Source organism: Lactuca virosa, chromosome 2 (assembly GCF_052849685.1).
Source record: "Lactuca virosa cultivar CGN04683 chromosome 2, Lactuca_virosa_CGN04683_v6, whole genome shotgun sequence".
Lineage (NCBI taxonomy): Eukaryota > Viridiplantae > Streptophyta > Magnoliopsida > Asterales > Asteraceae > Lactuca > Lactuca virosa.
Genome location: NC_136427.1, coordinates 234,482,150 through 234,497,546, shown reverse-complemented (window position 1 = coordinate 234,497,546; position 15,397 = coordinate 234,482,150).

The window sequence follows — 15,397 nt, the reverse complement described above, 5'->3', positions numbered from 1 at the left end:
TGAGAACCCTGCGGATCCCCTTACGAAGGGACTGACGAGGGTGAAGCATTTGCAGCATGCGAGGCGCATCGGGCTGAGGGACGATATTAGTTTTACAGATTAGATAGCCTTTTCTGAAACTTGTAAAATGTAATTGACGTTTGATGATGAATAAAATTTGTGACTTATTTATGAGTAAAGTGTTGCTATCATTGTCAATTATTTACTATTGTTTCAGTTTTGCATGTTTTGACTTCCAGAATAATTAATTTATTCAAACTCTCCACAGTCGGTCGTATGTCGGAAGTAGGTATGAATCAAGACTGTCATGAATTGGGATTGTAGATGACTAAAGGTGTTTAGCCATAGCAATGGTTGCTACAACATTCATGATTACTCATAAGTTATGAGTATTGGAATAAACCCACGCTCACTTGTATCACTTCATGGAATTTATCTCGAGTGATCGTGAGACGGTAATATCATATAAGTCTTCAAACCTAGAGATATGAGTTGTTACCTATGAGTTGGTTGTGCATTGATTGCACGTAAACGCATCAGTAACTTGATGTTATAAAATGTGCCTTTGTGTGCAATTCAATAAGTAGTAGAACAAGCATATGAGTCGAAGTTTATCTGTTCCTTCTAGAAATAGAAGCGATATCTGGGCCCCTCGATGATTTTGTGTTGACCCATGTACCGGGCCCGGTCAGAACTAAATTGATGTGTTCAGTTAAGTTCTTTGTCAAACAAATCGGAAATCGAGAAACAACTGCTAGACAATAAGTAAGACATTGTTCCATGTATTTGTCCGGCTGATATCATGAGAGCAGAGGATTATATGATCACTTATCTAAAATGGCGCTTCATAGTTCACAAGAGTTTTAGAGAGCTACGATTGCCGGTTGGTTCCTGAAGTAATATAGGCAAATACAGTTATTAGACTTATCCAAGTGGGAGTCTGTTGGATAAGATGTCTAAGTCCATAACTTATTTGGTATATACTTGACCCGACCCGGCATGGTCCATTTGGGTTGCACTTCACCCAAACTAGTTATGGATAATTTTATGAGAGTTGTATACTTACGATTTATTAATATATTATAAGTTATAATATATTAATATAAAGTCATGTTACTTAATTAGTTTTAATCTTGAATTAATTATGAATTAATTTAGTGATTAAAAGGAAGACTAATTAAATCATGGGCTATTATATTTATATAGTGTGGGCTAACACTCATTTGGGAATGGGCTAAGCTTATATGGAAGTCCATGGATGATCCATGGAGCTTTTACCCATGGATCCTTGGAAGAGGAAAAGACATGGGTTATTAGGGTTTCACCCTAACCATGTACACTATATAAACAAGCTTATGTTGCATGAAAAAACACTAATGTGTGTGTAAGTGTGGTGGCCAAAATCAAGAGTTAGAATACTCTCTCATACATTTTCCAAGTTTGTGGTGACTTGTGATTTCCATTTGAGGCATTCACATTATTGGTGCTTGGCTCTCAAACTCCAAGGAATCAACAATCAACAAAAGGTATGTAATTCATCTAGTTCTTTTATGGTTAAAAGTACCCCATGCCATGCTAGATAGGTTATAAACCTTGGAAAATAATATTTTGCATGTATCTTAGACAAACATAGATCCAAGGTTTAATAGGGTTGCATGTACACTTAGGAAGTGTTAGAATGCTCAAAACCCTACAGTTTGGGTTGAGGCGGTCCTGCTTTGTGCTGAAGGCCGTCATACCCAGGGCGGTCCGGATAGACTACAGACCCAGGAGGGTATGATGGTCAGACCGAAGGCCCGTCGAGCGGTCCGGATAGGCTGAAGGCCCTGTGAGGCGGTCCAGACGTGCCGAAGGCTCGGAGAGCGGTCCAGATAGACTAAAGGCCCTGCGATGCGGTCCAGACGTGCCGAAGGCGCGAATAGCGGTCCAGATAGACTGAAGGCCTGCGAGGCGGTCCAGTCAGGCTGAAGGCCCATTATGCATGTTGTTCTGTGTTTGCTTATATGATATGATTATGGCTATGAGGTTGGTATTTTGGGGATAACTCACTAAGCTCTCGGGCTTACAGTTTCAGTTTATTGTTTCAGGTACATCAGGGGATAGCAGCAAGTCGAAGGCGTGAATTGTACAGCTCCTCATGTTTTGTTTATGTTTTTGGGAAAACTCTGATATTATACATTTTGAAAACAAAGTTTTAATGATTTTTAATGGTTTGAAACGTTTTTAAAAGTTTAAAATCGGCTTGAATTTTTGGGTGTTACAAGTTGGTATCAGAGCCTTGGTTTGAGTGAATTGGAGGAACATTCGTGTGAATCCTGTCTCAAATCAAGGAAAAGTTTTCAAAATAGTTTTAAATGGTTTTCAAAATAAGTGAAAGAGGATACAGGGTGTACGATCAGCCGGAGCCAGTAAGTAGACCCCAAAATACCATACAATATATGATTATGTGATATGTTAGAACAACATGCTAGTGCTAGGCTAGGGATCTTCAGGAATTGCATGATAGAGTTGCCTGATTTCATTATACCTGCTAGCCTAGGGATTTCATTTACATGAGATTGACATCATTACTATAGCTGCTTAGTGTATGCACCACGGTTATACATAATTAAGATCTTATAGCCTGAGAATGTTTGATTTGGCCTTATGTTTTGTTCTTGTTTGATTGGGAGCTTAGGGTAGGATTGGATATTCAAAAGTCTATAGGGTCCAGCGTTATGTATGGCTAGCATACGCTAGTGCTGCAGGGTTGGTGGAAGTTTCATGGATGGGTGGGTTGTGAGAGGCCGTAAGGCCAGGCATGAGATATCTAGTATTCCTCTAGGAGTGAGGATTGAGCGCTCGCTATGTTTATGCATGTTGTTAGGGCGTTGTGGTGATACTTGAGACAAATATGGGTAGGTGTGGAAGGTAGTATGGGCCCGTACTACTGAAAGCACAGGACCCATACGCGTACCAAGGAAGTCACAACCCCTAGGGTTAGTCGGGAGTTGGCTCCAAGTTATTTATGTGGATTATCTGATGTCTTGTGGTATGTTTCAGAATGGTGATGACGAGACGCTTTGTGGCTGGATCCGATTCGGGATCAGGATCAGGAGACAGAGGCTAGGAGGGGCCAACAGCACCTGAGCCGGTGGTGCAGATGGGTACAGACGAGTTGGATGCCAGGATTCGAGAGATCCTGCATGATGAGGTTGCTGCTATGTTCCGAGCACAGCTGCCGGAGATGTTTGGGTCGATTAAGACCGCCATGGTTGAGTACTTTGATGAGCGTTACACGATTCTTGCAGAGACAGCTGCCGCAGCAGTTGCATTAGCTGTATCCGCGGCAGGGGGAGGAGTCAGTAGGGGTTTCCAGTACCGGGACTTCGATAACACGAAGCCCCCAAAATTTCACGGTACCCAGGATCCTATTCGAGCCATGAGGTGGTTATCCGACGTGGAGGGTTGTTTCTTCACGTGTTCATGTCCTACTGACCAGAAGGTCAGGTGCGCCCTGAATATGTTGAGGCTCGGGGCCAAGGATTGGTGGAGGCTGACGAGAGGGTCATACACAGATGAGCAGAGAGATACGATTACTTGGGAGCAGTTCCGGGACATGTTCCGCGCCCGTTACATTCCGCGGGTCGAGCGGGAACGTTTGGCATAGGAGTTTTTGAGTCTAAGACAGGATGCAGAGACGGTGACAGAGATCACCCGCATGTTCACTGAGAGGGCGATGTTATGCCCGAAATTTGCGTATGAGCAGGCCCAGATGACACGTTATCTGAGCATGCTCAAGCTGATATTCGACAGTTTGTTGCCACACAGCGATGTGATACTTTATTGGAGTTACAGGAGGCCGCTAGGCGGCGTGAGTTGGAGATTGAGCTGCAGTTGAGGGAGCAGTAGCCGACCCCGACACAGTCGCAGCCGGCGCCGAAGCGGTCTAAGACCGCTGATTATAGGACAGGGGGTCAGCAGAGCCGCACCTGTGGAAAGTGTGGCAAGGGTCATACTGGGGCTTGTCGAGCTAGTAGCGGGTGCCACAGGTGTGGCAAGGAGGGGCATTTTTCTAGGGACTGTCGTTAGTCCGCCCCTGCCTCGGATATGAGGATATGCTATCATTGTCATCAGGTTGGTCACGTGAAGACCAACTGTCCACAGCTCGCGGCCAAACCGGCGCAGGCTCCAACGCCGGCTACACTGAGGATTACCGATGGGAGGCTGGGTAGGGTAGAGCCCCCGAAGGCTCAGGGGCGCGCCTTTCAGCTTACGGCCGAGGAGGCTAAGGCAGCACCAGATGTGGTTGCTGGTATGTTTCTATCCTCTATCTCATTTACTATATCTGTTGTATGCTTATCTGTTGTGCCTGTGACTAGGTACGTTTCTAGTGAACTCCTTACCTGCATTGGTTTTATTTGACTCGGGGGCGAGTCGGTCTTTTGTACCTCAGACATTTAGTAGGGAGTTCAGAGTGCCAGTAGGCGAGCTAGAGTGTCCGTTGCGAGTCTCTATCACCAACGAACATGGGGTTTCTGTTTCTTCGATCCACCGAGGGTGTGAGATGGAGAACTTTGGGGTATCTTTTCCGATTGACTTGATTCCGATCCCCATGGGGGATGTATGCGTGATTGTGGGGATGGACTGGCTCAGTCGTTTCGGTGCCATGATTGATTGCGAGAGTCAGCGGATAGTGGTTCGAACCCCAAGTGGGGGAGAGTTGACTTTATATGGTGAGGGCATCAGAGTGGGATCAGGGTTTTGTTCAGCCGCCAGGGCTCGACAGTATATTCAGCACGGGGGTGCGGGTTACCTAGCGTATGTATTGGATACGCGAGCCAGGGATCAGATTTCGGTTTCCGATGTTCCGGTGGTCAGGGAGTTTGCAGATGTGTTTCCGGAGGAGTTGCCAGGGATACCTCCAGAGAGGCAGGTCGAGTTTCGGATCGACCTGGTGCCTGGTGCGGCCCCTATTGCCAAGGCGCCGTACCGATTGGCGCCACCCGAGATGCAGGAGCTGTCGTCACAGCTGCAGGAACTGCTGGGCAAGAAGTTCATCCGGCCTAGCAGTTCTCAATGGGGAGCACCGATCCTTTTTGTCCGGAAGAAGGACGGTTCACACCGGATGTGCATTGATTACCGGGAGTTGAACAAGTTAACGGTGAAGAACCGTTACCCACTCCCGAGGATAGATGATCTCTTCGATCAGTTGTAGGGCGCATCTTGGTTTTCTAAGATCGATTTGAGATCCGGGTATCATCAGGTCAGGGTCAGAGAGGAGGACGTGGAGAAGACCACGTTCCGAACTCATTATGGACATTACGAGTTTGTGGTGATGTCGTTTGGGCTCACCAACGCGCCATCAGTATTCATGGACCCGATGAATCGGGTCTGCAGACTGATGCTCGACCGCTCAGTCATAGTGTTTATCGACGATATCTTGGTGTATTCCAAGACCCGAGAGCAGCATGAGGAGCATCTACGGGAGTTATTGGGAGTTCTGAGGCGAGAACGGCTTTATGCCAAGTTCTCGAAATGCGAGTTTTGGTTACGAGAGGTCCAGTTCCTGGGGCACCTCGTTAACTAAGATGGGATTTTGGTCGACCCGACCAAAATCGAGGCTGTCATGCAGTGGGAGATTCCGAAATCTCCCTCAGATAGTAGGAGCTTTCTGGGATTGGCAGGGTACTACCGGAGGTTCATACAAGATTTCTCCAAAATTGCAGTACCCCTCACTCGTCTGACGAGGAAGGGGGTGGATTTCCGGTGGGGCCCTGAGCAGCAGAGGGCGTTTGAGACCCTCCGTCAGTGGTTGTGTGAGGCGCCAGTCTTGACACTCCCGGAGGGAGTTGAGGACTTTGTGGTGTTCTGTGATGCATCCATCACAGGTCTAAGGGTAGTCGTCATGTAGAGGGGACGAGTGATAGCTTATGCGTCGCGGCAGTTGAAGCCGCATGAGACGCGATACCCTATGCATGATTTGGAGCTGGGAGCGGTGGTGTTCGCCCTCAAGATATGGAGGCATTACCTTTATGGGGTCCGTTGTACCATATACACGGATCACAAGAGCTTGAGACATATCATTGATCAGCCAAACCTGAACATGAGGCAGCGCAGGTGGCTGGATGTAGTCAAGGACTACGACTGCGAGATCCTTTACCACCCTGGTAAAGCGAATGTGGCTGCGGATGCTTTGAGCCGCAAGTTAGCTGGGTCTTCCACCCCAGCGGTATGTATGAGGATAGCGGTGGATTCTCCACTTGTGAGCTTGATTAGAGATGCCCAGGTTGAGGGCATGCGACCGGAGAATTGGAAGCTGGAGAGGATCAAGGGTGAGAATACCCGGTTTGTGCAGGATAGTCGGGGATTATTGACCCGATGCGGTCGGGTCTGGGTTCCGATGTCTGGTGGGGTCAGGCAGACGGTCATGGAGGAGGCTCATAAGTCTCAATTTTCTATTCACCCAGGGGCCACCAAGATGTACAGAGACCTGAGTTTGAGTTACTGGTGGCCGTGCATGAAGCGAGAAATCGCTTGGTACGTTGAGAGGTGCTTGACCTGTAGGATGGTCAAGGCCGAACATCAGAGGCCGCATGGTAAGCTGCAGCCTCTAGAGATTCGTATGTGGAAATGGGAGCAGATCACGATGGATTTCATTACCAAGTTGCCGAGGACGGGGAAGGGATTTGATGCTATATGGGTCATCGTGGATCGATTGACCAAGAGTGCCCATTTCTTGGCTATTCGGGAGAGTTCGTCGTCCGAGAAGTTGGCCAACATATATGTCCGCGAGATCGTTGCTCGCCATGGTGTTCCAGTCTCCATTGTCTCCGACCGGGATGTTAGATTTACCTCCCGCTTCTGGCAGAAGTTCCACGAGGAACTGGGCACGCGGTTACACTTCAGCACAACATTCCATCCGCAGACTGACGGTCAGAGCGAGCGGACCATTCAGACCCTCGAGGATATGTTGAGGGCTTGTGTTATTGACTTCAGTGGGAGCTGGGATTCCCACCTACCCCTTGCAGAGTTCGCCTACAACAAAAACTATCATTCCAGCATTGGCGCCCCGCCTTTCGAGCTGTTGTATGGACTGAGATGTCGCACCCCGGTTTGTTGGGGTAAAGTGGGGCATAGGGTCATGGGGCGGACGGAAGTAGTCTTGTAGACTACTGAGAAGATCCAGCAGATTAGGCAGCGATTGCAGACCGCTCAGAGTCCGCAGAAGAGTTACGCCGACAGGCGTCGATCTGAGTTAGAGTTCCAGGTGGGTGACATGGTACTCCTGAAGGTCTCACCCTGGAAGGGTGTGATCCGCTTCAGGAAGAGGGGGAAATTGGGTCCCCGTTACATTGGGCCGTTTAGGATCATTGCCAGGGTTGGCCAGGTGGCTTACAGGCTAGAGCTACCGGAGGAGCTTAGCCGAATTCATAGCACTTTCCACGTTTCGCAGTTGCCAAAGTGTGTTTTGGATCAGGAGGCAGTAGTGTCATTGGGTGATATTCAGGTCGATGAGCGCCTGAATTATGTGGAGAGGCCTGTGGCCATTCTGGGGAGGAAGATGAAAGTTCTGAAGAACAAGGAGATACCTTTGGTGAAGGTGTAGTGGGAGCATCGGAGGGGATCCGAGTGGACGTGGGAGCCGGAGGCAGAGATGCGAGAGCATTACCCGGCGTTATTTACCCCAGCAAACTTCGAGGACGAAGTCTAGTTCAAGTGGGGGAGAATTGTAACGCCCCGATTCTCAGGTATTGATTTAAATAAGAATTTCTTGATTTCAAGGGCTACTTGACGAGTTGGTCGCCCTACTCGTCAAGTAGCAGCTGGTTGGTCCACGTGTTTTAGTGACCTACTCGCCGAGCCCAAGAAGGGACTCGACGAGTAGAAGCTGGCAGATGAAACCCTAAATTTCGGGGTATTGCACCCTATTTAAAGGATCATTGGCCTCCCCCAGCCTCCCCTTTACTGCTTCTTGTCCCTCTCAGACCCTAAATCGATTGTGTGTGTTCTTTTAGGTGTGTTCAAGCTTTGAGGAGGAGTTTTGGAGGAGGAAACACTTAGGTAAAACAAGCAAGTAGAGGCAAGAACTCGTGGGACTCAAGATCTACATCAGTAAACACTCTCTTGAAGGTATTAAACTGTTTTCCATTGGTTCATGTTCTTCAAAGATCTCTTTTGAATAGGTTTTATAAAGGGCTTCTTATGTTTGAGCTAAGATCTGAAGTTGTAACTGCAGATCTGGACTCCCTTTGGCCTCAAGACCCATAAAGTTATCAGCCTTGCCTAGAATAAGCATTCCCTCAAGTGTGAGACTTCATTGCAAGCTTGGATTTGTCATTTAAGGGCCTTAAAGCTTTGCATGCACGTAAATTTTGCAACTTTACATGATAAGCAGGCCTTGGAAGGTTGGATCTGTAATTTGGAACCTTTGCATGGCTTAAAAAGCATCTGTATGGATAAAGGATTGAAGGGACTCGGCGAGGCGCAAAGTCGACTCGGCGAGTCATAAGGAGATGGTCCTGAACTCGCCGAGTTGGATGAACAACTCGGCGAGTCCGATGAAGATTGTCATAGACTCGGCGAGTCAGTAGAATGACTCGGCGAGTCGGTTAAGGATCTTACCAACCGTGGGGTGCGGGTGAACTTGTCGAGTTCCAAAGGGAAAAACTCGATGAGTGGTCAAGGAGTTTCGATCGTGATCCTTAGGAACTCGACGAGTCACTTAGGTGACTCGGTGAGCGGATGGTTATGCCAGGAACTCGGCGAGTGGCTGGATACACTCGACGAGTTCAGGTCAACATGGACTGTTGACCTGGACAGTTGATTTTGACTTTGACCAAGGGTCGACCAGTTGATTTCTGAAGAGGGGGTATCTTGGGAACTTATGAACCTTGTGATGTGTCAAATTCAGGTGGTGGAGTTTGTGGTGGTGATCCGGGAGCTGAGCTTTCTAGTTTCGGTCGACACTTGCGAGGTGACTCTCCTCACTATATCAACAGGGTCTACGGTGTGACATCCCCAATTTCACAGCCAGAAAAGACCGGTTTAATTTATGCTTTTAAAATAATTTCAGAGTAATCATTTGATTAAAAGTGTTGCGGAATTTGTTCCCAGAAAAACATGATAAATATGTTATCAAATCATTTCCGAAGAAATGTATTTTATTCACTTAAACCATTGGGATGTCATTGTCAATACAAAAACATAAGCATAAACAAAACTTACATTCATTTACACTAGTGATCTACTTCTCTTTTAATCTCTCAGTGTAAAGCAACTTCGTATTGATACCTGTGATACAATTAAACTGAGTGGGTCAGGCTTGGGAGCCTGGTGAGCATATAGGGTTTTCAACCCACAATAAATAATAAACTTATTAAGTTCTCAATCAACAATAAATTTATTAATTCCATCAACCAAAATAACCCTAATTACCCATTCCCATTATCCTCACTTTACGTCCCTAAAACAACTATCATAAGGGACCTAGCCTAAGGATTATCACTAGGGGCGACAACATTGCTTTGGGAGTTCCTCAGCAAGTTATGTCAAATAAAACAAACATCGGGGTAACAACATTGCTTTCCCTCAGCAAGTTATGTCAAACAAGACATCCTAACATAAAACAAGCAACAAGGTGACAACATTGCTTTCCTTCAACAATTTATGTCAAATGGGCACGAAGTCACATCGTTGCCATGTGCTAGTCCATAGCTCTTATTCATCGACGGTATTTCCCACGGGAGTTCCCCCCCCCCCCCCCCCCCCCCGCAATACATGTCAATGGGTTTTCCATATACTACGTCCATAGCTCTTATTTTTCGATGGTATTTCCCAAGGGAGTTCCCCCCGCAATACATGTCAATGGGTTTTCCATACAGCTGATGAACATACTTAAGGGGTTTCCCCAGCCTTACATGCCCTAAAGGCACTCATGAGGGGAATAGAGTACAGCGAATGAACACTTAAGTCCATTAACACCTACAGGTTACGAGCCTGCTAGTGTTCCACAGACCGTCAAAACAGTCCATGGTTGTCATCCATACTCTGCTGAATGACGGGGGTTTTAAAGTACAGTGAATGAACACTCAAGTCCATTAACATCTACAGGTTGCGAGCCTGCTAGTGTTCCGCAGACCGTCTAGAACAGTCCATGGTTGTCATCCCTACTCTGCTGAATGACGGGGGTCAACGTTGGGTAAGGGCTTTTCTCATATTGCACCACTCACGCCAACATTTGGGTAAAAGCTTTTCCCATATTTCACCACTCACTTTCAACTCATGATCTATATCACTGATCATCTCATCTATCCAACTCACTTTTCATCACACACCCACTATTTAACTCATGATCTATATCACTAACTCATGAAGCTCGTCCGATCACTTCATAAAATAACAAAGACTCCAAAGCTCTTCCAAATAAAAGTATAGGGAAAATACTGATAAAGTACTCCCGTACGCTCCCGTACCCCGACACGTAATAGTGTCGAAAGGAAGAACTAATGGATGAACACATAGTTCAAAAATACCTAATGAACATATAGTTCAAACATACGTACCGATTACAAGTCTACTAACGTTCCACTGGGCTATCTAAAATAGTCTGTGGCCGTTGTCTATACTCTGCTAGATGACTAGATCATCTTAAACATCGATACCTCTCATCACTTTTATTTCATCACACATCATCTGATTAATCTACCCATGTTTTACCCAACATATTTGTAGATAAATATATATATATATATATATATATATATATATATATATATACAGTTTAAAACTTGTATAAAACATCAATTCAACAGTCACCTCAAATAAACAATTAATATATTTACACATAGCACGTATTTTAAGGTAAATACTTTATATCTATGTGTAAGGTGAAAGTGACTATACACTCACCTGATTTAATGAAAATCGGGCAGCAATTCGTTTCCTAAAACGATCGTTTCTAATAAAACCGGGAGTTTTATTGAGAAACCGGGCTCTGCGAGGGTCGGGCTTCGAAACCGTAAAGATAAATTTTCCGGGCCTTCGGGCACTCCGGGACGTGTTCCGGGCGTTGGAAATGATCTCGGGGCATCGGGGGAAGCGAAAATGGCTAAAATATTGAAAAATGGGTGAAAAATGACAAATTTGGAATTTCCCCCGAAAGATCTCGCATGGCTTCTATTTATAGGGGTCAGCTTGCGAGGGTTCGGCCGAGAAGGAGGAGTCAGCGAAGGCAGGTGGCATCCGCGGAGCGAGGCCAGGTGGCGGGTGCGAGCTTCGGACACGCGAAGGGCACGCGACGCCTTCGGATTGGGCCAGCGAAGCTCGGATGATGAGTCAGAAGCGAGGCGCGTCGGAAGATCATTGGAACGCACCCGCGGTCAAATTAGCAAGCGACACGCGTGTTGCGCACGGGCTATGCATGCGAGGATCACGTGGCCAGCACCATTCCTTGCGAATTTTCTCGAAAATTGTGCCCATTCTTGTAAAATCCATAACTTTCTCATACGAACTCCGTTTTTGACGTTCTTTATATGCACACGCAGGTAAAATTATGCTCTACAACTTTCGTTTAGACTTCGTTGGCTAATTTTGATTTTAATTTTTAAATTATTATTTTTAACAGACCGGGACAGGAAATCCGTTAAAAATTCATAACTTCTTCATCCGACGTCCGTTTTCGTCAGACTTTTTACCGTTGTGCTATAAATGACAAGACCTTCGATTCTCGTTTAGGTCGTGTCGGTTAAAAATCTCTCGATCTAAAATTCGAGTTTTTAGCTGTCTACTGCTAAGCTGAAACTTCGAAAAATCATAACTTCCTCATACGAAGTCAGATTTGGGCGTTCTTTTTATACCTACTCTCGGTTTAACGAACACTACGAGTTTCGTTTAGATCACTAAGGCTAAAAAGTAGTTTATCAAAAACTCACTTTTTACGACATTCGGCATCGTGCCAGTTTATCGTGAAACTTCGACAGATCATAACTTCTTCGTTATAACTCGGATTTCGGTATTCTTTATATATCCGTAATCCTTGTCACGCCCACTACAAGTTTCTTAATAGATATTGGCTTTATCTAATATTTAATTTTGACGCTCATTTTTATTCTTAATTAATTAAACCCTAATAATTAAGCATAAAACACATAATTCACATAATATTCACATAATTCCTTTTCATTTCTTCTAAATGAGTTACAAAGGTTAACCTAGACCATTATGTCAATATTAATGCCTAGCCTAGAAACACGGGCGTTACAACTCTCTCCCCCTTAGAATGATTCCGTCCCCGGAATCACACATCAACAAACAAATACGGGTAGCGACTCCTCATGTCACTCTCCGTTTCCCAGGTGAGATTGGGCCCATTCGTATGTTTCCAACACACAAGCACTAAATCGACCATTTTTATATCACAACTTTCTAGTCTTACGGTCAACGATTGCCTCAGGTTCTTTAATCAACCTCTTGTTTTCATCCAACCTTAATTTAGAAATGGGAATTATGTCGGGCACATCTCCCGTAAATTTTCTTTAATAACACACACGAAAGGTGTTATGAATACCCTCTAGTTCTTCCGGTAATTCTAGCTTGTAAGCTTGATTCCCGATTCTCAGAAGAACTTTAAATGGTCGAATAAACCTTGGACTCAACTTTCCCCTTCTACCAAATCTTATAAGTCCCTTTCACGGCGAGACTTTAAGTAAAACCGAATCTCCAACTTAAAATGATATCGGTTGTCTTTTCTTGTTAGCATAGCTCTTTTGAGCAGCTAACCTCCTTTCCCTAATCACTTTCAACTTTTCAGCAGTCTGATGGACTATTTCAAGTCCCATAAACTGCTTTTCCCCAGCTTCCAGCCAACATGATGGCGTTCGACACTTTTCTCCATACAAAGCATGATAAGGTGCCATCTTGATGCTTGAGTGGAGACTATTACTATAGGAAAATTCTACTAGAGGTAAGTGTTTACCCCAGTTACCTTGGAATTCCAGGGTACATGCTCTCAGCATATCCTCCAATGTTTGAATTGTTCGTTCGCTCTTACCATCGGTTTGTGGATGGTAAGTTGTATTCAAACACAGCTTGGTACCCAATTCCGCTTATAGACTCCTCCAAAACCTTGAGGTAAAACGGCTGTCACGATTGGATACAATCGTTAACGAAACACCGTGAAGCCTTACAATTTCCTTCACGTAAGAATTCGCAAGTTTATCCATAGACCATTTCTCGTTGGCTGCTATGAAATGCGTACTCTTAGTGAAGCGATCAACGACCACCCAAATCATGTCGTGACTGTTCCTTGTTCTGGGCAGTTTAGTCACAAAATCCATGTGATATCTTCCCATTTACCCATGGGTACAGGCAAAGGTTCTAAACTCCCATACGGTTTCTGATGTTGTGCCTTAACCCTAGCACATGTTACACACTCGGCCACATACTTTAGCAACATCGAGCTTCATCGTCGGCTACCAGTAATAGGGTTTTAGATCCCTATACATTTTCGTACTGCCGGGATGAATCGAGTACATGGTCTTGTGAGCTTCTTCCATCAGAAGACCTCTTACTCCTCCCATCCTAGGTACCTAAATCCTACCTTTGAATACCTTCAGTCTTTGACCTTTTGTATCAAACACCAACGTTTTATCCCAAACGTTCCTCCTTTCGGTCATTTTTCTCTAAAGCTTCTTCCTGAGCTTTCTTTTATACTTCCCATTTATAGAGACAACTTCAATTCTCAACGCTCTTGGCCTCTTCCTTTCAAGATTCACCTTCCGAATGAGAGCATTAGCAACAATACTTGCTTTACCAGGGTGGTAAAGTATCTCACAGTCGTAGTCCTTGAGTAACTCTAGCCAGCGCCGTTGCCTCAATGCATACGCTATCACTTCATCCCTTTGGGTCAGAATACAACCTAACCCAACTTCTTTAACAACGAACGCGATACTTCTATTGATCACTTTGATCAACCTTTACTTCAATTAGGCTTAAGTCAACTGCTACATCGAACTTGGTTCTCTGAACCACATAACAAACTCATTGTAGTCGGACTCAATTTGATATGACCACTAGGGTCGGAATAACAATCATCTTCTTAGTCATTATCGAAACGATGGTAACGACAGACTAGAATAAGACGGAATCAATTACGAGTTCCTTGGTAACCTTGTGACTTTCCCTGATCCAAGTGTGAGTCCTGTGCTTCCAGTAGTATAGATCTCTACTACTATTCACACCTACTCATACTCGTCCCAAGTACTGTCTCGCAGTCCCCAAGTCCTAAAATCACAAAACAATTTAACACATACGAATGTGTCCAATTAATCATAAAATTTTCCTAGACTCTACTAGGACTTCTTTCATGCGTATCTTCAGTCATCAATTCTACTTCAACTTGGTTGGTGATGGAAATTCCAAATGATGGGACAACTTCAGGAATTACACCAATCGTTCCATCATCCTGCCAATCGAAGGTGTACTTCAGACGTACCATACTCCTCTAAACGTTTCATTATTTTATCAAACATATTCTAAGACAAGATACCACTCTTACGATATCTTCTGATAGGTATCATTCACTATCATAAGCTTTTCATTTCCTCCATCTACTCAATTCTCTACGAGTCTTCACCATAACGTTTTGTACACCCAAGCAGACGTTCGGTGTACCAGGCGAGAATTTAAGATAGGAAAGCTTTATCTACGATAAACGTATAAATCTCCTTATCACTTCGAAACGTTTACATGTTAGTTCTTATCTCGTAATCATACACTTAGAATCCTACACACATAAGGTTTCCAGATCCGTTCGGCAACAGACCATAGATCCGAACAATTAATAGCATATAAGGCATCCTTATAGCTATAACATAAAATATTTAGCACATAAAACATTTTAGGCATCTTTCCTAAAATAAACTAGTGCTCGTGTCAATTTAGGTGTACTACCTAAAATATAATAGACACACTCAACTCACAATCATCGCTTAGCATTCTAAGTTTAAGTCTAGAAATCCTACAATTTCTTAGTTCGCTTAAACTAATGCTCTGATACCAACTGTGACATCCCCAATTTCACGGCCAGAAAAGACCGGTTTAATTTATGCTTTTAAAATAATTTCAGAGTAATCATTTGATTAAAAGTTTTGCGGAATTTGTTCCCAGAAAAACATGATAAATATGTTATCAAATCATTTCCGAAGAAATGTATTTTATTCACTTAAACCATTGGGATGTCATTGTCAATACAAAAACATAAGCATAAACAAAACTTACATTCATTTACACTAGTGATCTACTTCTCTTTTAATCTCTCAGTGTAAAGCAACTTCGTATCGATACCTGTGATACAATTAAACTGAGTCGGTCAGGCTTGGGAGCCTAGTGAGCATATAGGGTTTTCAACCCACAATAA